At 44.5% G+C, this 24,942-nt stretch overlaps 1 long non-coding RNA gene across 1 annotated transcript; it reads right to left on the bottom strand.

Moving 5' to 3' along the window:
• Nucleotides 1-5,010: 5,010 nt before the first annotated feature.
• On the bottom strand, nt 5,011-6,331 carry LOC311257388. The gene is made up of 2 exons (XR_014622615.1): nt 5,992-6,331; nt 5,011-5,453 (listed from the first exon to the last, which is right to left on the bottom strand). It is a non-coding gene; the product is annotated as an uncharacterized lncRNA (long non-coding RNA).
• Between the last annotated feature and the right edge of the window lie 18,611 nt (nt 6,332-24,942).

Below are 24,942 nucleotides of genomic sequence, written 5' to 3'. Positions count from 1 at the left end.
TGGCTGAGAGTCGATGGAAGGGAATCAGGAAGCAGCAGATAAACGGTGACAGCAGCGCCTTTTAGAGCAGGGACCCGTCGATGCAAAGACCACACACACACACACACACACACGACTTTTAAGAAAAACACACACACAGGTTTAAGGCACTGAGGCAAATATGTACACACACCGACCACACAGATAAAGCAGGACACAAACATAGAGAAACAAACAGAAGAGATGGCACAAAGAGAACCCGGTCCACATCACACACCAAGCCCTGCAGGGCGGGACAATGGAAGGCAGAATTAGAGGTAACAATAGATTTCATTAAGCCAAACTAGACTTAACGAGACAATCGATACGTCATAATTAAAGTGAGGAGGCTGAGAGCGACTTAGACTCTAAATGATGACTGCTCTTATTAAGATGGAGCAGATAGAGAAAGGCTGCCTGACAATGGAGCTCTATAAACACCTACCACAGCAGGCCTTTATGCTCACACTTGCCTTTCACCAAGACAGATAGATAGGAGAGAGGAGAGGAGAGGAGAGGAGATAATAAGAAGAGAGAAAGTTTAAAAAAAATAAGAAAAAGATTAGAGTAGCAGAGAAGGAGGGCTATGTCTTTCACTCGGTTGCAGTAGGTGAATGAAAGAGCTGATGTGTGATGACGTGAAGGACGACACACACACACACACACACACACACACACACACACACACACACACACTTACACACACTCTCTTGACTTCTTAACCCTCTTCATTTTGCTACATTTAGTTTTAGACCACTTAATCGACCTGAAATAACAGAATTATATAATAATAGCAACTAGTAGATGAGCATTAAAGCAAATATAGGTGCAAAATGTAAAAAAAAAAAAAAAGAAAGAAAAGCCTGTCGTCATAACATTTATTATCCGTCTCACATTTTAATACAGTAACAATGTGCTTGGCTTGGCATACTAACACACAACCTGAATTTAATTTTACATGTGAATCGTAAGAATGTCTGATGTTGTTTAGCTCACACACGGCTAGCTGCTTCTTTGGTTCATTGTTGTGACATGGCTGAAAACTCACTTGTAAACAAACTGAAATATGCTATGAAGTGGACATGTCACATTTGTCCCATTTGCATCATGCAGGTTGTGTAAAACTGTGGTGAAGTGAGTTGAGGTAGGCTTACCATTGACTTTGTCCCCGCTCCCTGTCAGCCTCTGATGATGAGGATGACAGATTGAGAAGAGGATGAAGAGGAGAGACAAAAGAGGGATAGGATGAGGGAGGAGGTATAACTAGGTCAAACACAGGTCAAACACCTCAACCCTCTGGCTAAGTGCTACGTCACTGTACACACGCCGGCAAGCTAACACACCCTCACGGACCTATCTCTTCATCTGCGTTGACTCTATCTTTAATTAGCTCTTATCATTAATGGACTGCTTAATGTTGCTGGATATCAACTCTGCTCTGTTGACTGGGGAGGTTTCACAGGGTCACCATTTTAGTAAGTCATGTTTCTTTTATTTCTATACAAATCTGATTGATTGAAGTCATTAGCCGTTATCAATAAGAATCACTCAGAAGAAGGTAGGAGGCCATGCTACAAAGCTAATTTGATTGACACAACTTTCAATAATCACCTAATTTAATCGTTCCAAGTTGCTGTATGTACATTTTTGACGCAGCAGATTTGGTCACATTTTCAGAAATCTTACAGTAAATTCATAGTTGAACCAAACTTCATTAAAGTCAGGGAGTGGTTGGCAATACCAGAAACGTTTAACTTCACGGTTGCTGATTTGATTCAACATAATATCCCAGAAATTGCTTCATGGAGCTTTATTATTTTAATAAATATGCCTAAGTATTGTCTTTAAATCTGCTAGTGTAGTGGCCCTTCAAAACAGGCTGTTAGGCAGAGATGATCTGGGGGGTATTCCAGAAAGGAGGTTCAACAAACTCTGAGTCTATCCCTGAACTCCGAGTTGACTTACCCTGTGAAGTGAAACTCTGAGTTTTCAGTTCCAGAACAGCTGATCTGAGTTAGGTAAGTCGACTCTGAGTATGTTAACTCTGAGTTGAGCTCATGCCTGACGACTAGTAAAAAGCCATCATCAATGGAGCTCCGATACTGTGATTCACCATGGCAACAGGGGAGAAAACAGGAAGCAGACATTTTCTGGGGGAAAAAAAGTAACACGGCTGCGGCCGTAATAAAAATCACTGACAGAGTTTTAGATGCGGTCTTCTTTTCATTTTGAATGTAACATCACTTTATTTTATATTAGCCTTTGAGGAAGTGGTTGAATGTTGTTCAATGTTTTAATTTATTTTATATATATATATATATATTATTTAATTTAAATCGTCTGAAAATTAAATATAAAAACAGTCTCACGATGGCTCCTCACTTTGGTTTTATTTCACATATTAAACAAAGTAAAAGTTTATTCAGTGGATATTTTAACTTGTAGTAGCTTTTACCACCAACAGATGCTGTTTAACACACATCTGTGTCCTAACATCCTGCTGAGTAGATGAACATGAAGTGGTGCTCAACTCCACCTCCACCACGTCCGCCAGAGGCAGAGGAGCTGGTCCTGAGTCAGGTCGATGGGTGACCAGAGGCTGAGGGCGTCACTCACCCCCAGGACCCAACATTAGAGGCAGACACACACTTACTGTCTACAGATTGAACTAGAAGTCATTTAATCTTATACTCAATGCGGCGGCAAACTAGAAACACAGACTTTGAAATTACGTTGTTGGAAAAAATACAATAGGCTCTACTGATGGTTACTTTTGTAGCTATCAGTGGGAAATAAAGAAAGCCAAATGAAATGTGAGTAATTTCTCCTTTTCTGGCTGATGGAAGGTGTTTGATTAACCTGCGAAGTGATTAAAGAGGATTGTTCAGACCTGACAGCACGTCAGCGATGACGTGTAGCCTGATATTCGCTGTGGAGAATAAAAATGACGGACTGATGAGAAGCGGTCTACTGTTCGGTTCAGTCCTCGTCAGGGAGTGAGAGCTCATCTAAATGAATCTAAATTCTCCTCCTGGTGTAAAACTGTGAATTATTTCTGCTTCAACATGATCGGACTGAGAAGTAAAGGACAGCCGCTGTCAGACAGCTCCGTCAGACTCAGGGTTTCTTCAGGTAAACCTGCCAGTGAGCAGGTTAGGTTCACAGAGTAAGTTACCGCAGTAACAGACCCAGAGTTTAAGTTACCTCTCTTTCTGGAACTGTAAACTCAGAGTTTCTCTCATCTCAGGGTTAACAAACTCAGAGTTTTCACAAAACCTGCTTTCTGGAATACCCCCCAGGTAATGTTAGAGGCTTACAGATCTAGTCTTAAGCCTCCTGAACTGCTCACAGACTCAGCAAAGTCACTCCAATAATATCAAACACATTTTATATTAACCATTTAAAATCTGGATGATTATATCAGTACTTTCTGAGCCCAACCACAACAAACAATGGCTGCGTTTCCCAGATTCGATCGTTCTTAAGGACTTAAGAAGGCTCTTAAGAAGGGTTCGGCTAAGAAGGAGCGCTAAGATACGGGTGTTTCCCAGACGCGTTCTTAACTGCCTTCTTAGGAGAACCTTAAGATCAAGCCAAAGAAGCTTCTTAAGAAGCTCTTAGTGGGAGCTGTCCACCGCGCTGCTGCTGAAACTGAATCAATCGATGCCAGGCAAATCGATCACCCACCTCTTTATCAGCGCAAAAGTCACACACAGCGCCCCGTGCTCCCTCCCCCCACACAGGTGCAATTAGGCTACGCATGTATCGTGTGTGTGGGGGTGTGTGGGTGCGGGCATGGCGCAGGAGAATCGGTGTCACAGCTGCCACACTCCGTGACACCGATGCCTTGCTGAGGCCGGTGCCGTCCCCCACCACCTCCAGGAAGCTCCCCACTGTGTAAAAACGCAGCGCAGCCAGGAGCTGCACCTCCGGGCTGAGGGCAAAATTGCAGCGGGTTGCTCTCTGGATGTGTGGAGACACCAGAGTGATCAGCCGTTGGATCTCCGTACGGGGCAGCCGGTACTTTGACTGGACAGCCCGGTCTGACAGCACGTCCAGTGGGGAGAAGTGCTGACGCACGTATGCATTTATGTAAACCGTCTGGCTTCGCGCACGGCGACGCTGTTGGTTCGCAGCGAGAATGTGCTGTATTGTAGCCATGGTTGTTTTTTTATGTGTAGTACTATAAACTCATATATGCAGATGTGTGTGGAAAACTTAAACGTGTAATTCAATAAAAAGTTGTTTTTTTTCTTCTCTACTATTAGCCTATGTTTCTTGCGCCAGTGGCCCGCAGCTATGAGCGCATTTCAACATTGAGCATTGTTTTATTATTTCGAAAAGTGGAGGATATAAATTTCCCTGACGCGCTTGATCACTGAGCATTCGGTCGCTAAGAAGGCTGTTAAGAGTGGGTCAGCTCGATCTTACATTTCCTTCTTAGTGAAAGATCTTCTAAGAGCGACTCTGGGAAACATCCTTCTTTCACAGCGTTCTTAAGAGCTCTCCTAAGAAGATCTTAGCACTTAAGAGCTTCTTAACGAATCTGGGAAACGCAGCCAATGAGAGAAGCATCCAAAAGCAGCTAGTAACAGTAAACATTCTAGCCCTTGAGGCTAATGTAAGCTAGCATACTACTGTTGACGGAAACCTAAAATTGCACCTCCAGTGAGAAGGATCACGTGTGAGCCCAGCTTCTGTCTGCATGGCCATGAAACCAGAGCACTGAAGCCATACCCCTGCTGCTGCACAGAGCTATGTTCACTGTTTAATTCGACACTGCACTTCCTTGGGTCCTTGGGCAACAAACCAATCAAGTGTGAAGTAGATCGAATCAATGGTTCTCAAAGTATAAGGATAACAGACAGACAAGTAGACCAACAGAAGTTTATTGCTTTATAGTTAAGTGTGTTTATTTGTGGGGCAACTTTTCCGAACTTATAAAAGTGTCACAGATAACAAGGGCCCAAATGCAAGACACAGTACCCAAAAGCAGTTAAAGTTCAATATTTATTTGTGACACAGTCAATCAATGTGCAGAGTGGAGGGGTGTTGGAGAATCCAGGAATCCCACGTGGTTAGGTGAAGGTGGCAAGTGAATCAGAGTCTCTTTGTTAGGCATCCCCACATGTAATGGTGGACCCGTGTCACCATGCGGCCTGCGTCCAACTTGAGATTAGCTCAGCGGGAGAGGAACTCACGGCTGGGACTTACGGCAGGCAAGGCAGGCAGAATGGCTGAAGCGAACGCTCTTGCTGATGGTACGATCTGGCGATGAGTGGCTGGACATCCAGAGGCTTTATAGAGTGGTTGTCAAGTGTATTTTTAACGCTTGGCTTCCCACACTTGAAAAGGAAGGACTCCGACACAGGATTTCACTCTCTCCCTGGTTCATTTAGCCAGTGACAAGCAAGTTGATAACGAAGGTGAAAAACCTTTAAACACAAAAAGAATAAAACCAATGTGAATAAAATTCAGTAGTACCATCACAAGGTAAGTACATTTTAACACATTTTCAGGTAAATGCATTTAATAAGGTAAAGGTAAGTATGTGTGAATTTAAACAGAAACTTAGTTCTACTTTTTAGAACATTTACTTCTTAAATTAACTCATTTTTAAATACATAAATTAAATCTTTTTACTTGGTAATTTAATAAAGCAAAATTTTCTATACTTTAACTACTAGTCTATCCTTTAATTTATCCATTTTCAAATAAGGGTTTAAGCAAACTAATTGGCTCCTATTTTCTTTACAAATTAAATAGACCATTTCATGATACATAAGGTGAATGATAAAGAACTGAAATAAGCACAAATTAAATGTCAAAATAATATTTTGCCAATTACAATGATGATTGTTAACATTCAAAACTACTTATAACAAACAATCAATGCTAAATTCAATTTAACAATGACAGGCACTATAATTAATTTGCTCAAATACAGAAATCATCAGTGAGCCGTGAGCTTACCGGTAGCCCTTTTTTGAGTCCTTTTCCCATGCGTTTGGCGATGTTGCTGTGATCTTTTCACTTTTCTTTGATGTGAACGTGTCTGCTGCCTCAGCTCCGTCGCATCACAACCGAATGACCGAGCGTCTCCTATTGTTCTGAGATTGCGTGCGCTGCTAATTAGTCCGATCGTTCTCACCTGTTGAAGCGGCGCACCTGGCGCCACGTGCGCGCACACGCTGTCGCGCTCCAGGCAGATTGCCGCAACAGTGGTCTGATTGTGGAAATGAGTTTCACCTGGTGCTACCTGCAAGAGAGGGTTGGCCACGCCCATGCACAGAGAACACAGACAGAGGGGAGAAACAGGAGGATCAGACAGACATAGGAAAACAGACAACAGAGGAGAAGGAGGGGCTGCTATGACGTGAGTCATGACAAAAAGCCCTGTAACTATATTAATAAGAAACAGAAATGTTTAATTTTAACTTCATTCTTTGAAATTGTACAGACTCTGCTGTCCTGCTGTCCATTTATCTTGATATTGTCCGGAATAGATAAAAGAACACAATGGGCTGCCCAGTGAAGCCGGTACACTTAAAGTATGACTTCCACTCTCAGTAGATCTATTAAAATCAGTCTCGCCCATTATTGACTGGTACATGAAGGCCAGCTCTCATCGTGAGCTGTAGAGTTGAGCTGGAAGAAAAAAAGCTTTCTATTGTCACACTGCAGCAGGTTAAGGTGCAGAATACATCAATGGATTAAGCTGCATAATGTGGCCTATTGAAACCCACTGAGCACATTAGAATATTAGTATAACTGTGTGTGTCTTTGTCTCTCTTCTTCTTTTCTTTCCTTGTTATGTCTTCAACATGTATGTATGAACAATATTTAATTCTTACTATCTCTTCACAGCAAAGCAGGATGGATTCATGATATATTTGGGATTTAACGAAAAAGTGAACAAGATGGAATAACTATTACTTAACACTCTTTCTCTCTGAGTCTGTACTACTATGGTTGAGTGGTGAGAGAATAAAATCAACTCTCTTCTATGAAACATTTTACAAGATGTTAAGCAAGAATGCAACAAATAAACTGTTGCTGTTTGATAACATTTCAAAAGATGTTCAGTAAGAAAGACGACTATAAAAAAATACTGTGTCTCTGTAAATTATTAATTTGTTTTAATTATACTTAAATTTAAATCACATTTTCTGAGCTAGGGTTAGGGTGCTTTAAGTTGTCCTAAACCATTTTTCAGGTTTAGTTCAATATTTAACCTGCAATTCTCACATGATCTGAGAGTTCACAATCTATCTTAAAGCAGAGGTGTTGGCAAGGGATGAGTGAGTACTCAACATTTTACAAGTATGAGTATCTTCTGAGTAAAATGTGGCAAAATAATGAAGGAGCTGGTAGGAAGACTCTAAACCCTAAAGGCGAATAGAGGCTAAACTAAACTTTCCCTCCAAGCAAAGGATTAAGGAAATAATTAATGAAACATGAGTCTAATTAAGGAAACATGACTAAATGTGCAGCTATTTGACCTATCTATCTTCACATCACTTCACTTCTATCTGCCTTCACAGAATTTTAATCCAGAACAGTGTTGATCCAGGTTTCTCAGGCTACTGGATCACTTTGAAAACAGAGGAAGAGATTTTGCTGATATGGAAACACTAGACAATAGACTGTCTTTGTCTTCCTATCTCTCCATCTCTCTCTCCTTCTCTCCCTCTATCGCTTTCAGACGACTATCATTTCTGAATTATATTTTACGGCTCATTAAGCATCTATAGTGCTGGAGAGCAGAGACAAGAGCAGAGGGGAGGGAAAGAATTGATGGAAAGACGGGTGAAAAGCTGAGGCTCTGGAATGTGAAAACCTTGTCCTGAATACGTACAATATTTACGCTAATGAAAAGATGTATTTAATTAGCACCAATTAAACACAACCAGCATGGACTGACACTTGCCTAATGTGAGGCATGTTGTAGTGATATCAAAAACGAATTCCAAGGACTTTCTCGGCTTATAAACCCTTGGTTTTCTTGGAACCTTTTCTAATTGACAAGCCAAAGAGATGTAGATCTAGACATCTCTTTGAGATGAAAATAAAGCCCTTGATCTCCAATCCTTGATAAGGATGGCATCCAGAATATGTCCAGCTGGGACCCATGATCTTTCTTCTGGGCTGTACCCCTCCCAGTCGACCAGGTATTGAAGCCCTCTTCAGCGGCGGTGGGAGAGAAGCAGGCAGCATACCATGTAGACCAGGCCCCCATTGATGATTCAAGCCGGTGGTGGGGGTGAGGCAGCAGGAACCAGTGGGCTCTCTCGAATTGGCTTAACTTTAGAGACATGGAATGTTGGATGGGTCTGCATGGACCGGGGTAACTTGAGCCTCACTGCTGCAGGATTGTATTACAAATGGTCCTGGGCACCAGTGTCTTGGACTCTACCCATAGGTAGAATAGGTCTCAGGTTGCCAGGGTAGGTCCCGGGTTGACAACCTGCCTGTAGGTGGAGGCCTTGGTGTGGTGGCAGTTGGCTGCTTCAGAATATCGAATGGCAGGTTGAAGGAGAGTAGTTCTGGCTAGGGCCGAAGTCCGACAACAGCGCCGGATGTAGGTCTGGACAGACAGGCAGAAACCTCCTTCTCCAGAGCAGGGAACAGTGGAGGTTGGTACCCATATGTAGCAGTATGAAGTTGTGTGGTGGATTTCAGCTGTGTGGCTGTTCTCAGCCAATGACTGTGAGAGAGCACCTTATAAAGGGCAGGCAGAAGGCACCTGGTTGTCCTCTTGCCTGATGGAGCTTGGGTCACATCACTTCCTGACGCCCTCCACTTCCGCTTTCATTTGGTGGCAGGGAAGCTGGCGGCGGTGACTGCAGTCTGTTATCATGCTGTCCATCCAGTTGTTCATTCTGGTTATTTTATTTCAGAGGCTCGCTTGGGTGTTGCTGCTGGCTGCACGCTGCTCACCGCTCACCGCTTGCTGTGTACTGCTGCTTGTAGGGTAAAGATACCTGTGTAGCAGCACCTGCTAACTCATCTGCAGGAAATCACTGCTGCTTTGCCTCACCGCTTCGCTGCGTTGCCTCGCAACTCTGCTGTTTTGTTTCATTACTATTGCTTCGTCTCATTGCTTGGCTTCGCACTGCTTCGCCTCCAGACTTTTATCTGCACACGCTGTCGCGGTTCTCTAACGCCGTCTGCCTGGCTCCCAGCTGCTCACTACAGCTGGCTAAGCACTAGCTTCTGCTCTTTCATCCAGGTCTTATTTCAGCATTGCTGTGGCCAAATTGTTGCTCGGCGACGCCGTATTACTGTGTATTGTCGGACCTGTCACCTCTTAATCTGTGTGTGTGTGTGTGTGTGTGTGTGTGTGTGTGTGTGTGCGAGAACAGTGGTAAAGTTTCTTATTTTATTTTCTTCATGATCAGTTGCTCTTTATGGTATTTTCTTTATTTTTCTTTTGTGACAATGTCATTGATTATGTAGATTTTGTTCATCCTATTTGATTTGTTATTGTGCTAATTATTAGAGACTTTGTATAGTTAATTTCTTGATTTCTTATGTGTGTTTTGTGATTAGTTGTATCTAAGTGTCTGACCTGTGTTTTTCTTCTGAGGCAAAGCAGCAGTTGGTTTCTTGGATCTGAGATTAGTCCTGTGAGGAGCCCGCCCTCCTTCTCCCCTTTTCCCTGGTTTCATCTTCACGGTAGGAAAGCCTTAGCTGGTACAGGTTTAGTAATGGAGGCGGAGATGCAGGAACTGAGGGAAGTAGTCGATCAGCTAAGAGCGGATAACCAGAGGCTGAGACAGGAACAGGTTGCGGCCGTGCCTGGCCCTAGAACAGCGCCCTCAGGTTCTCTTCCACACGCTGCTTCTTCAACTGCCAGTGCTCCTTTAACGGAGCAATTAATTTTTGTGCCCCAAGATAGAAAATGTCCCACATTTAGGGGAAAGTCAGGGATAGGGTTAACTGAGTGGCTGGAGGAGGTGCAAGCCTGTATGAGAGCACGCCACTTGCCTGCATCCTATCAGGCATTCTTCTTATTTGACCACCTAGAGGGGGAGGCACGTGAGGAGATTAAGTACCGACCCAGTCGAGAGCCTGCAGATCCATCTAAGATCATTGAGGTGCTACAGGAGCTATATGGGTGTGCAGAGTCCTATGTAGCTTTACAAGAGGCCTTTTTCTCTCGACGGCAGCAAGAGAGAGAGACTCTGTTAGAGTTTTCACTTGTGTTGATGGGTCTCATGACATCTGTGAAGCAGCATGCACCCAGTGGCATACCCAACGCAGAGTTTTTGTTGCGTGACCAGTTTGTGGAGCATGTGCTGGATGGGGCCCTACAGCCTACAGCTACCTTACTTGAGGTTAGGAGTGAGGCGGTCAGGTGGGAATGAGAGGGCTTACCCGGGGGTGTTAGGGGTCGTAGTAATTCTGTCCCTTCTATCTTCGGTGCTCAGTGCGTAGTTCAAGGTAGTAGCCAGGGAGGTGTTGGTTCTCCACAGGCCTCTGAGCTGCTTGAGTTGAAGGAAATGCTAAAGTTACAGCAAGAGCAGTTGAATCAACTGACTCAGAGCATTTCCCGTCTTGGGCCCTCAGCAGCATAGCCGAGTAGCTTCTTGTGGTCCCATGATTTATAGGCGATGCCAGCAACCAGGTCACATCACTAGGGAGTGTGATGGGGCCCGTGTCCCTTTCCGTACTCAGCCTCCTTTGCTGGCCTCTCAGCCAAGCAGGCCGTTCCACCCTGCCAAGGTGCCAGAAAACTAGCGCCCGCCGAGCTGCAGCTCTTGGTGTTGCTGCTGGTGTGTAGGAGTCCAAGCTCATGTCATCGTGTCCCCATTTAGGTGTGAGCATGGGGGGGATTGCTGTTTCTTGCCTGGTAGATACAGGGTCTATGGTGTCAACCATTACAGAGTCTCTTTTTCGCCAGCACTTTGAGCCATGGGGCCAAGAACGGCTCATGGCTGCAGCTCAGAGCAGCCAATGGCCTGACTATCCCCTACATTGGCTGCTTAGAGCTAGACGTGGAGCTTTGTGGTAAGAGGTTGCCGGCCTGTGGGATTTTGGTGGTCAAGGACCCTCCTGGTTGTTTGTCTTCGCAGGTTCCTGGCATTCTAGGGATGAATGTTATTCGCAAGTGCTACAGGGAGTTGTTTGGGCATCATGGCCTGGCTTTGTTCAACCTGCCAGTGGTGTCTGAGGCCCCCAAGCCTGTCATGCAGGCCCTGCAAAAGTGCCATCAAGCCAGTGTTAAGGCTGATCAGACTGCAGGGAAGGTCAAAGTTCGTGGCAAAAGGGCTTGTCGTATCCCGGGTGGTGTGATGAAGATCGTTGTGGCCACATGCTCGGAGCAGTACTCTGGCAGCACTGTATTGTTTGAACCATTAGATTCTGGCCTGCCAGCCGGACTGCTTGCCTCTCCTGCCCTGGTGCAGGTGGTATGGGGCACCGCCTACATTCCCATCGTGAATGTAGGCTCTTCAGATGTGTTGCTCTATCCCCATGCTGTTGTTGGGACCTTAGACGAGGTACATGTTGTTAGCTTACCTGCTGGTGTTACTGAGGTGCCACCCATGGTGGCTACAATGGCTTCTCAGTCTGTTTCCCCGCCAGTGCAGGATCCGATAGCAGCCATGGAGTTGGTTCGTTTGCCTGCGGAAGCACAGGATAAAGTGAAGGCTCTTCTTAGTCAGTACAGTTCCGTCTTTTCAGCCCTTGACGGGGACCTTGGTTGTACTGACCTGATTTCCCACGAGATCTCGCTCTTAGATGACGTCCCGGTGAAGCAACGCTATCGGCGCATTCCTCCATCTGAGTATGAGGTCGTTAAAGACCATATTAACCAACTGCTCAGTGCTCAGGTCATTAGAGAGAGCAGCAGTCCCTATGCCACTCCAATTGTTTTGGTTAAAAAGGATGGCACTCTCTGTATGTGTATTGACTACAGGCTCCTTAATAGGAAGACCAGGAAGGATGCTTTTCCGTTACCCCGCATAGATGAGTCTTTGGATGCCTTGACCGGGGCTCGTTGGTTTTCCACCATGGACCTGGCCAGTGGATATAATCAGGTCCCCGTGGCAGAGTGTGATCGTCCCAAGACCGCCTTCTGTACCCCTTTTGGTCTTTTTGAGTGGAACCACAAGCCCTTTGGGCTTTGCAACACTCCCAGCACCTTCCAGAGGTGATGCAGCGGATTTTCGGTGACCAGCAGTGCCAATCCCTGCTGCTCTTTCTCGACGACATTGTGGTTTTCTCCTCTACCATTGAGCAAAATCTGGAGAGGTTGGGTGTGGTGCTGGGGCGTTTGCAGCTTGAAGGGCTAAAGGTGAAACTCAGTAAGTGTGCCTTCTTCCAGCAGGAAGTCTGTTACTTGGGCCATGTCATTTCTGATAAAGGTGTTTCCACTGACCCCAGCAAGATCGAGGCTGTCTCCAGCTGGCCATCACGTGCCACTCAATCTGAGCTGCGCTCTTTCGTTGGCTTTGCCAGCTACTACCGCCGCTTCGTAGAGGGTTTTGCAAAGTTGGCTGCACCCCTGTATAAGCTGGTGGCAGAACTGACAGGTCCCAAATCCAAGCGGGCCGCTCAGATAGTCTCTGGTCGCTGGACAGAGGAGTGTCACAGTAGCTTTGAGTCATTGAAAGCTAGGCTCACCTCAGCACCTGTGCTGGCTTATGCTGACTTCATGCTCCCATTCATTTTGGAAGTGGATGCCAGCTATGGAGGTCTTGGGACGGTGTTATCACAGGAGCAGGATGGTAAGGTGAGGCCCATAGCCTATACGAGCCATGGTTTGAGGCCCACTGAGCGCAACATGCAAAACTATAGCTCCATGAAGTTTGAGTTTTTAGCACTCAAGTGGGCGATGACCAAAAAGTTTCGGGAGTATCTGCTGGGCCACAAATCTGTCGTCTACACCAACAACAACCCCTTGAGTCACCTGTCATCCGCTAGGCTTGGGGCCACTGAGCAACATTGAGCAGCCCAACTGGCATCCTTTGATTTAAAACTCAAGTACCGCTGGGGCTGAAGCAATAAGAAAGCGGATGCTCTCTCTCGCCAGCATCCCCCTGAGCCACAGGACATGCAAACTATTGTCCATGGCACACTGCTCCCTAAGCCTTTGCAGCAGGCCCTGCAGGTAGGTAGCCGATCGGGATTGCCTGACCGGTATGTAGCACAGTGACCTGATTGTTGCTCGGCGACGCCGTATTACTGTGTATTGTCGGACCTGTCACCTCTTAATCTGTGTGCATGTGTGTTTGTGTGTGAGAACAGTGGGAAAGTTTCTTATTTTATTTTCTTCATGATCAGTTGCTCTTTATGGTATTTTCTTTATTTTTCTTTTGTGACAATGTCATTGATTATGTAGATTTTGTTCATCCTATTTGATTTGTTATTGTGCTAATTATTAGAGACTTTGTATAGTTAATTTCTTGATTTCTTATGTGTGTTTTGTGATTAGTTGTATCTAATTTCTTTTGTTTCTCACTTGCTGTCCCCCCATTCAGGTGCTGAGTCTAGGGTAGCGGATTGGTGTCCCGCTGGCAGTGTCCCTCTTTGTGTTAGCACTTTTTGGGTTGATTTTGTTTCCCTTTCATTTACGTCACGTGTGGTGTTCCTGGGATCCGCCTTTGTTTTGGACCCATCTGCCCAGTAAGTCTCAGCCCTGATTGGCTCCCCTTTTTTAGCCCCAGTGAGTGACTTCTTAATGTTGGAGTTTTTAAAGATTTTGGAAATTTAACTAATAAATAACTTCTTTTGTAACCAGAAATGCTGTCTCTGCTTCAATTGTAAAACGGACCTGAGTGCCTTCTTTGGTTGAAAATAGTCCTTAAAAAAAAAGGTCCCTGGGTGAAACCCCCAGGGTGGCATTGTTTGGCGTGACATTCATTCTTAATCAAGTGCTGCCCGAAGCATGACCCTCGTGTCGCCACACATAGGAGCACCAGAAAGGGGACAGACTGGTGGCTGAGCTGGTCGGGGTGTTGTGGGCGTATTCTACCAGCAGAAGTTTGTGGGATCAAGATGATGGATGCTCGTGCATCGTAGATCTCCTTTTCCTGGTTCTTGCGCTCAGTCTGGCCATTGGACTGAGGGTGGAATCCTGATGATAGGCTGACTGTGGCCCCGATGAGTGTGCAGAACTCTCTCCAGAGCACAGATGTGAACAGAGGGGACGGACGTAGATGAAACCCTGGGTGTATTTCTTGAGGGTGGAACGCCAGAAATTATTATTTTTTTTTTTATGTAAGAACCTTCATTGGACCTTCCTGGTCCACTGGATTCCAGGGTGGCAAGTTAGTCTGGAACTGTGAGCCCATTGGTGAACGTTGGATCTCAGGGTTCACTGAACCGGCAGGAGCTAGGACCCAGCTGATCCTCCATCTCTACTTCACAGTTGAGTGAAGCGACTACGAGAGGAGCAGACAGGATAGGGTCAGGATCAATAGCGGAGCCCTCCCTCTCCACAAACTGGTAAGACAGTGCGTCAGGCTTGATGTTGCGGGAACCAGGCAGATAGGAGAGGGAGAAGTTAAACCTGGTAAAGAAAAGAGACCACTGGGCCTGCCAAGAGTTCAGTCTCTTGGTGGACTGGATATACTCAAGGTTCCTGGGGATCTGTTCAAACCAACAAAGGCGATTTAACTGCCAGTAAGTCCTGGTTACCAATGTCATAGTTCCTTTCCATGGGGGAAAGTCACCTGGAGAAGAAGGTGCAGGGATGGAGCTTCTGGTCGCTGGCAGCCCGCTGGGATAGGATAGGTCCCACACCCACATCGGAGGCATCTACTTCCACAATGAACTGTCTCTCAGGGTCAGGTACTTGAAGGTTGGGGGCGATGTGAAGTGGGTCTTGAGGTTCTGGAAAGCCTGGGGGTCCACTGGAAGGGCACCTTGGATGAGGTGAGAGCAGTGAGTGGTGGAGCCACAGTGCTGTATCCGTGAATGAACCTCCGGTAGAAGTTGGCGAACCCCAGGAACCACTGCAGCTGCTTCCGTGAGTCAGGAACAGGCCAGGCTATAATAGCTGATACCTTAGCGGGGTCCATCTGCATAGTCCCCTGACCCATGGTGTATCCCAGGAAGGAGATGGATGAGGAGAAGAACTCGCATTTCTCAGCCTTCGCGTACAATGAGTTCTCTAGGATGGCCTGGACATGGTGGATGTGTTCCTTTACAGGACTTCGAGAAGATGAGGATATCATCATTGTTGACCAACAATTTCCACTCGTCGCCTTCTTGAATTCGGACCAGGTGATAGGCATTGCACAGGTCTAGCTTGGGGAAGAGGGTGGCTCTACAGCAACTGAAAGGCGGAGATGTCGTTGAGACCCCTGTAGTCAATGCATGGCCTCAACAACTTGTCCTTATATATTGCACCAGCAGATGAAGAGGAGGGATGGAAGATTCCAGCAGCAAGTCATTAGTGTACTTGACCTATATATATATATATACATATATATACACATATATACAGAACCACAATGTTCCTGAACCTAACCAAAACCGCAACCATATGACAAAGCTCTGATGCATGTGTAGTTGTTAAAGGATAACTACCGTTTTTTACAACCTGGACCTTATTTCTGGCAAAATATATGATCATTTACTCACCCAGATAACTTTGGTGTCATTCGGCGTCGTTCGGACGAAATTAGATCCAGTGTAGCGGCGATATATCCATATAATGGGAGAGACGGGGCAGCGACACACAGCCTCTATATAACGCATTATCTGCCACGAAACTAGTTCATTTCATCAATATTTTGTTATGAAATGCTAGCGCTATTAGCCTCTGAGTCCGGGCTCGTCCGTTATCAACATCCGGGGTCAAACTAGCAGTAGCAGCTACAGGTAAACAAGCCGCGGTCGCGGGTGCGCGCGCAGCTCAGAGACGACATCTTCCAGGTCAGAGGTAGTAGATCAGCCTACAGACCCCGGATGTTGACAATAGACGAGCCCGGACTCGGAGGCTAATAGCGCTAGCATTTCATAACAAAATATTGATGAAATGAACTAGTTTCGTGGCAGATAATGCGTTATATAGAGGCTGTGTGTCGCTGCCCCGTCTCTCCCATTATATGGATATATCGCCGCTACACTGGATCTAATTTCGTCCGAACGACGCCGAATGACACCAAAGTTATCTGGGTGAGTAAATGACCATATATTTTGCCAGAAATAAGGTCCAGGTTGTAAAAAACGGTAGTTATCCTTTAAGCTGCAATGGTCAAGTTGTTTGGGCACGATGATACATCTCATTTTGGGAGATGCTGACAATTCATTTATTCAGTTGTTTAGGTATGAGGATGTGTTGTACAAAGACACTTGCAAAAATGGGCCCTTCACTCACACCTTGTAAAGTTAAAACTGTTGAACTTCACAATACTACACAGTACAACAACAAGCTACCTGGACTAAGTACCTGGAGCTGTCCAGTCAAAACAGGACTTTGGACTACTGATTAACGTTCTGCTACTCAACCAGAGCCTGACAGGTGTCAAATAAGTGTTGTTTCTGGGATTGGGTCGAGTTCAGATCTAAATGCACTGACAGCACCCATGTGCATTACGCGGGGTGCTAGAAATGGAAAAAAAATAGGTGTTGGTGTGCCACAGAACCACCATTGAGACTGTCGCACTGGGCACTGTGAGCAACAGCATTGGTGCTTCCAATGGGTGGTCCAAGTATGCTAGAGTGCAGGGCATTAGATATTGTCTCTACTTCGAGTGTGTCACACAAATATAGTGACAGAGAGACAGACAGAGAAAATCAGGGTAAAAGGTAAACATCACATAGTGCCCCCTGGATATGTAGACTGTTGAGAGACATTATTAATTGCCCAGGAAACCTAGTCTGGAGAGGGCCGAAAAGAGAACCAACAGTTTGTAAGAAGTGTAAGAAAAAGTCATGTAACACCAAAGAGTAAAATGTAAGTGTCAGTAATGTGTGCTCAGTCTACTGCAATCACTGGTTACATGTAGGTAGGAGGAAAATAGATTGAGAGCAGTTACCATCATTGCAGTAAGATAGAAGTTCATTATAGGTTCTGGCCTCAGTGTTAGGTCCATACACAACTCTCCAGCCAATTGAGCAGGATCACATATCCTGAGCACTAACCACACTGGAGTAAATAAGGAGCTCTTGTTTATTGGAGCCTGTGGTCAGTCTGAACATTGCAGTCAGACTCTCCACACTTAAGTTTAAACACTGTGTCAGCGCTGAAGAGAGGTTATCCCATTATCATCCTGATATATGGGACAAAACTGTAACGGCTCGGTTTTTCTTTGGAACCAAAAGGGAGAAAAAGGAGGGGGGAAAGGCAGGTAGGAAAAACGCTGTAGTTTGTTTGTATTTCTTTAAACCCTTGTAAACAGTATACAGTGGGTACTAGTTTCAAATGGAGGTTTCCCTCACGGAAAGCGTGATTCACACGTTGTGTGAAATTGTAGGTCACATTGTAGCCACTAGGTAACAGCATCGTACTGAAATGCAGCTCAAAAGATTTTGGGATAATTCCACGTTTGACCACAACGTAGCTGCAATGGAGAGTGGCGCTGTTCATAGGCCATAGGCTACTTCATTTGCAGCTGTGGTCGAGAGAGCTAGAGAGTGAATGGAGAGAGGGACCGCTACGCCGGTGAATCAGATCAATGTTGTTGTTTTTTACTGTTTCACAGTGGTTACGTTCAACAGGATCAGTGGTTCTCATGGGGGTCCTGGCCCCCTCCATATTTTTTATCTCTCCTGTAGCCTGGCCGGGTCTGGCTCCAAGTTTGAGCAAATTGTCTCATATCTATTTTCTGCAAGTTCTCGTGAATGTAGCAATCCACTTATAGCCCACGATCGCTCGTTTAAACAGTTTCTAAGCTGCTTCATTCGTGCCAGCAGCCTGGACCCGATGCGGCTGGACTCACGAACGGAGCATTAATGCACATCTGTCTGCAGCTGCTCCAAACACACAATTTGAAGGGACAGATTAGATGTTGATTTTGTTAACAGTGACTTTGTTGATACTACTTTAATCGTAGAATGGAGCCACAACGGGCTGATTTCAGCCAAGAGCAGCAGGTTGTTTTAATGGAAAGTAGGCTACGAGCGATGCAAAAAAGCTGATCACAGCCTGAAGCAACAGTGTTGCTGCAAATATAACAAGAGGAGGCTGCTTTTAATTTCTGACAGTTGAACATTGCACTTTTAAATATGAAGCTTATCCAAACAAAAAACTAGAGCAACAACAACTGTCATTTTTTAAATTGTGTTTTCATATATTTCACTGATTGTAATAGAATGCGAGTGTGTTTTATTGAAAGCGAGACTGGGTGTGTGTATGACAGTGGCGACTACTGGTCTTTCAAGGAGGGGAAGCTCATTTTTAGGCTACTGTGAATAGTGACCGCCTGTGAGTGTGAGTGATCGTGACGGGGGGAGAAGCTCCGCAGCTGCCGCTGCTCGTTGGGGAAAGAAACCGCAGAGTGACAGAACAGAGTCGCCAAACACAACGCTAGTCGTTTTTAACAAAGACACAATTGCTGGGGATCGGTAAAGTCTCCGGATCAGTTCAGAACAGAATGAAAAACTTGGAAAATGCTCCGGTGGATGTTTATTCTTCAAGATCGCTGATTCGCTCATTTAGCTGTCAATCAAAAAAGGATTCCGCTTCAGACAGCTCATCCAATCATCATGCAGAAGCCGAGCGTCCGGGCCAGCCCACTGCCCCATAGACCCCCATAGACGCTGAGCGTCCGATGGGCGGGACAAAGCCCAGCATTTATCCAATGAGCGTCTAGTTTCGCTGCAGTGGAACAACCCGCTCTACGCTTCCCCATTGAAGTCAGTAGAAGCTGAGCGTCCGACTGTGTTTTCTGTTCAAAGCAAACAGCTGTGTGAAGTACTGTGGGGGGCAGGACTTTTGTCTGACAATGTACTTGAGTGAAGTATCCACAAACACACCCATTGGTCAGAGATAAATGGAGGATGCTAATGTGTCGCTAATGTGTTACATTGTGTCCAGTTGTCGTCACAGCAATTATTACAAGCACACCTATTGGTCAGAGATACAAACAACAGAACCATTTTATTATATTAGACTATATATTTTCCATTTTTGCTGAGCATAAGGTTTGTTCTAAATTAAATATAAGCCTGTCCCATACAGACGCGTGTCTCTCTAAACGGGTCCGCTCGGCACACACACACCCTCAAAAAAAAAAAAAAACTATCGGCAGAAGTCCGGGCCGTGAGAACCGGCAGTCTACCTCTCGTATTGGATAATCATCTTGATAATCCAACGGATTTGATCTGGAAAATCCCTTGTTGTGATAGACTCATGTGTTTTCATAATGTAGCCTATCATAAAGTGGATACATTCACCGCAACTCTGTCCGGAGCTTCGCTACTTTTATTTCCGTATCCTTGGTAACAGTAACCCAGGTACAAGGATCCCCCCCTCCCCGCTTGACTTGAAATTATGCCCCCCCTTGTCCAGATGCGTTCCGCGGTCCATGGCGATTTTCATACACACACCCAGCCTCGCTTTCAATAAAACACACACGCCTCCTTTGATGTGAACTCGCACAGAGCATGAGGCTGAGTTGATAACCAGCTTCGTAGTTCCGTGTTAACTCGGACCGGGGCTTGAGGTTTTGAGCTGGACTCCTTCGCAGTACAGGCCGGCTGGCTGACGGTGTCACCGGTCTCATTATCACTGGCTGTTTGTGTTGTCTGTCAAAACATGGATGAATGAAGCCTATCAACTTTGTATTGGCCGCGTCTTGTTGCCTATTTCCATCGAGGAAAAGTTATTTCAGGATATCCTATGTTTTATCGCCCAGCCCGAAAGTGACACAGGCTATTGCCCGTTCATTCATGAGAAATCATCCAGCAACACTCTCAATCAAACAAGGTGGGGAATGAGAAATCTGCGGCACTACTGTACAGTAGTTCGCTCATTTTAAAAACACAGACGGGTGTGTTTGGAGCTGACGAGACTGAGGACCGAAAAAAGAGAGTGAGACGTATACTGTAGCTGCCGTCGTTACATTTGTCTCATTGAAAAACTATACTGTATTACAGTGGCGAGCGGTGACCTTTTACTGTGGTCATGCTGAAGTGTCAATACCATGCGCGCCCGTAAGGGGGGTATTTATTCATTAATAAAAAATATAATATGGTTTTTAACTACTACAGTGGAAACCGCTTATAGTGATCACGTTGGTCCAGAGTACATTTGATCACTATAAGCGGTTGATTACTAAAAACGAATTGTTATTATTTCACTTGTTTTTTTATGCAGAACATCATCTAAATGCCAGTTGTATAGTTTTTCAATGAGAAAAATGTAACGAAACGGTCGTCAGCTCCAAACTCACCCGTCTGCACCTCAATCACAGACCACAGCTGGTTTTCCACACAGCATTTACAGTAACTCACGTGACACGTCTCAGATCAGTAGGCGCTGTTGCCGGTGTGTTTTTAAAATGAGCGAACTAGGCTAGTAGCGCAGCAGATTTCTCATTCCCCACCTTGTTTGACTGAGAGTGTTTCGAGATGTTTTTCATGAATGAACAGGCAATATGTCACTGTCAGACCGGATCGTTTGACGGGAGGGGGGGTCGGGCCGTATGAGTTTCACTTCTACCGCGCCGTCCACTTGAAATTATAGTTTTCTTTTCCTCAAAAGTTCTCCGCGAAAACGGCACTGAACGCAAAGACTGAATAGAATTAATATTTTCACTCATTTTGACCAGGCTACACGATGAAATGAACCACTAACAGTTTCCCGCTGAACAATTCAAACAAGTCAGTTTTGCGCATGCGCGTTGGCAGAAAAGCTGCTTCACTGACAGCTTTTTTGCCATTCAAAATGCTCATCTACTGTACAGTAAACACAGCCTCTAGCAGTAACTGTACTACTCGGTGTCACAGTGCGCATGCGCGAAACAAGCTGTCAGCTTTCCAGCTTTTCGCAAGCAAAACGGGACAGATTAGGCACGGATTTAAGACCAAAACAGTAGAACTAAGGTATTGTATAATTGAACACACTGCCAGATTAATATTTTCAATTATTTTTATTGAAGGGCTTGGGCATGCACTGCATTTATAGCTTATTATGACCGCTCGCCCATGCTGTATTATTATTATATTGCATTCCCCATTTGTGTTCACTGCTCCATGCTGCTGTCTTATGGAGGCGTCCTGCTGCTCACAGATGTCACCTGGCGGTTGTTTGGGCACATTGCAGCTTCTGGTGAAAACACAATTACTCCTCCACAAAAAATCCGCGTGACTCTCCCGTGACTCACACGTGAATCTCGCGTGAAATCCTCCAAATGAAACTAGTACCCACTGTACATGTATAACAACTGAAATAGTTGGCCAATGGTGGCTTATACTCAGTCTACTTCCTGTGAGTCAGTCTTAACCTGGTCTTAAGTCTTTTTAGACAAGGAAAACAACTGCTTTCTGCAGGGCTGCCGAGTTTCCTTCAGAGGAAGGAACTTTCGGTCGCTGGTGAAAATAGAGTAAAATTTTGAGTAATATCTCATTTTAAATGAACATTAGGATTAGACTGTTTTGATGTCATTATTTACTCTTAATTATCACTATTTGCTCATTTTCTCACTCACCTCCATGCCAGCTACTCTCCCTGTCCTGTTGGCTTCCTTGTGCTCTCTCTCTCTCTGTCTTTACTCTGAATATATCAGTGAGCATGCTAGAAATATTAGCAGTAAATAAGTGACTAGAAAGAATGTTCATACACATAGTCTACATCAAGATTAGACTATTGTGATGTCATTATTCAGTCTTATTCTTTTATTATTCAGGCAACCTCTCTCCCCCGCCCAATTATTTTTTCAACCTAAAAACAAGTTTCGAATTTTACATATTGTTAATAATGGACCAGCATAAGTAGAGATGAAAATAATTGTAAAATCTGATAGAAGAAAAATTCAGATAGCTCATTGTATCAGTTAGCTTACAAGCAAATTTGTGATTTCTGTTTTAAATCCAATCTGAAAAATTTACACTAAAATGAAAAATAACTAACCCTTTTAGTCACGGCTGTTTGTTGTTAAACCCACCGCATTCAGCAACCTGTCCTTTGCTAAGTCACCGCTGTTCACCAGCCTGTGTAGCGTTAACTTATTCCCGCATGGAGTGACATTTTAAGAATGCATTTTATTTTTTTTATCTAGAAAAATAACATAATTCATATCAAAATGAGGTGGTTACCTACCGTTTGACCTTCTGCTTCAGACTAAAGAGAGTCACGGCATTATTCAGCGTACAATATTTTTTTAATCATTTGCAAGCTTCAAAGTTTGTTTTCCTGAGATGGTGACGGCATGACCCGCCCTACTCTGCCTCTGATTAGCTGGTACTCGTTGCCTTTCATTGGGTCAGAGGCCGAATAGGGTCCCAGGTACGGCAGGCAACAAGTGAGGAAATATATTAGAGAGGAAAAAAATAAAAAGGGATTATCATTCTCACTGTGTGAAATAGGAGGCTTCGCGTGTTACCGTGTGAAGATACTCAGTTGTGTGACTCACGGTCAAATGCGTGAGACTTGGCAGCTCTGTATCTGTTGTAGTGATGGCTTTGTCATTCAGACATACAGTACAATAGGTGTAAGGGGCGTCAAAATTGTGGATCTTTTCTCAAGCTGTATTCAAACAGAGATTCTGCATTATCGCTGCAACTAAGGCTTGCCTTTATGCAACCTTTGATTGTTCATGCTGAACCAAGAAGCACTGGCACTAAGCTGCTCCACTGTGTCATTTAATACAGCATGCCAGTGTTGTGGAACCAACAGTTGTGGAACCAACATGTTTCACCACAGTTTCCACCTGTTAATCTGGTTTATCCGCTGACTATTTATATTCATATGGATGCCGTTTTAATGTCGTAATTGAAATCCCGACCTACCATGCATCGTGGAAAGTGTTTTTTGCTCTAAATTACATCACATAATTGCCATGATTAAATAGCAGACCCTGTCTGGCTCTCACTCATGAGGAGGGATGTTATTTTCCGGGGGAATGTTCACTGAAGTCTCGGTCGGGAAGGCTGACGTTCGCGGTGAGTTTCTTCCATCCAAGTTGTCAGAGACAGTAACTAGAACAACACAACAGTGGAAGGCGATGAAGTAATTTGTTTAGCTGTCAGACTGTGAACAACATTAGACAGTCACACTCCTGTCCCACGCTACCTGCATTTCCATTAACACAGACATCGTCTCGTCTGTTACTACCTCCGGTGGCGGATCAGAGGCGGAACAAAACTGCCCCCCCATTCCGGCTCTGTATCTTTCACACAGACAGCAAGGCGGAATATCAACCCAAGATTCCCACCTTGAAAAGGTAGTGTGAATGGGGATTCAGACATGACGAGAAAAGAGCCACAATACTACATGATATTTGGCACCTGGTACAGGAGAGGGAGCAGTGAATTGTGTTTTAAAAATAATTTTAGATTCTCATTGGAACCGTAATCTTTCACCCCACAGCGCAAGTGGAGGAAATTATTTTTATAGATGGATCTAAATCTCCTCAAAATCTTTGCTCATTCAGTGTTTTATGTTTTTATTAACCTCATTTTTATTTTCTTTGTGCATAAGAGATGATAATTAAGTGATTTTGCTCCAGTACGAGTGTAACAGGTGTAACCTCGCATTGTGTTAAATAAAGACACCACATTCCTGGTTGAGTTGCTTTATTTTGGTAATAGCCAAACAGTTCTGTCACTGACCTGTTCTGGAACATCAGAATCAGAATTCCTTCATTTGTCCTGCAAATGGGAGAATTTCTGTGTCACAGCAGCCAAAGGATAGTTCAATTTAACAATAAACAATAATAATAGTAAAAAATAAACAATATAATAAAAAGGTAAGAAATAGAAATAGACCCATATATACATAGTGTAACCCCTCTTTGCCTGATAAGGTTACAAGTAGTAGTAGGGTTCAGATTCAGTTTGCAGTTCGGACCAATTACTAGAATTCTAGGGAGACGCTCATGGAGCCCAGGATGGAACATCAACATTGAACACACTCACACCAAATTTAGTTTTCAAAAATATATTCTCAGTCATCAACAAGAACAATATGACAACAATGTTATTAATTGAACATGGAAAATAATAATGTGCGCACAAAATAAAATAAAATAAAAAATTGTGTCCTTTTTTGTTGGTGTATTTAGTCTGTATTGTTTCTTTCCTTTTGTTATGAGCTCAGTTTTTTTCGTTGGGGCCCTTTAATCTTTGTGTGTCTCACTGTCCTACCACACTGCAGGTAAAGAAGGTAAGTTCAGTTGTCCTTCATTCCTCTGCTCTGGCTCGCTATCTGGTTCTCTGGATCCGTCTCTCCAGCAGGTGTCTGGGAAGCCGCCTGGTGACTATCCAATGCTGGTATCCTCTCTCTAGCGTCGACTACTGGTGTCACTGATGTCCTCTCTTTCATCATCAGGTCTCACCGAATCACATCCACTAAAAAAACCTGACCTATAGAACACATTCATTTGTTTCAGTAAAATTAAATTACTATAGGCCATAAATTCTTAGTTAAAATAAATAATAATAAGTTGATCTGCATCGCGCGCACCAGTCCGCGTACATGAACGCCTCTTGTAGTTGGCCTTTTCATTTTATTGAATTGTAGTCAACCAGGGGGGGCAGCAGTGAGCCATACATTGCCTGCCAGGATTTCAAAAGAAGAAGAAGAAGAAGAAGAAGGAGAAGGAGGTGGAGAAGGAGGAGTTTTTATGTTTTTATGTTCCACATTGGAACAAGCTCCCTGAAAACCGTAGGTCTGCTGCAACTCACAGTTTCCTTAAATCAGGGATGAAGACTTTTCTGTTTGCTGCTGCCTTTGATTAAATCAAATCTGAGCCTTCTTCTCACACTGCACTGTAACTTTTAGTCTGTTTTATCTGCCTTGTTTAG

This window comes from Pagrus pagrus, assembly GCF_965226575.1.
Source record: "Pagrus pagrus genome assembly, chromosome: 5".
Classification (NCBI taxonomy): Eukaryota; Metazoa; Chordata; class Actinopteri; order Spariformes; family Sparidae; genus Pagrus; species Pagrus pagrus.
This window is presented reverse-complemented; position numbering and strand designations above follow the sequence as displayed.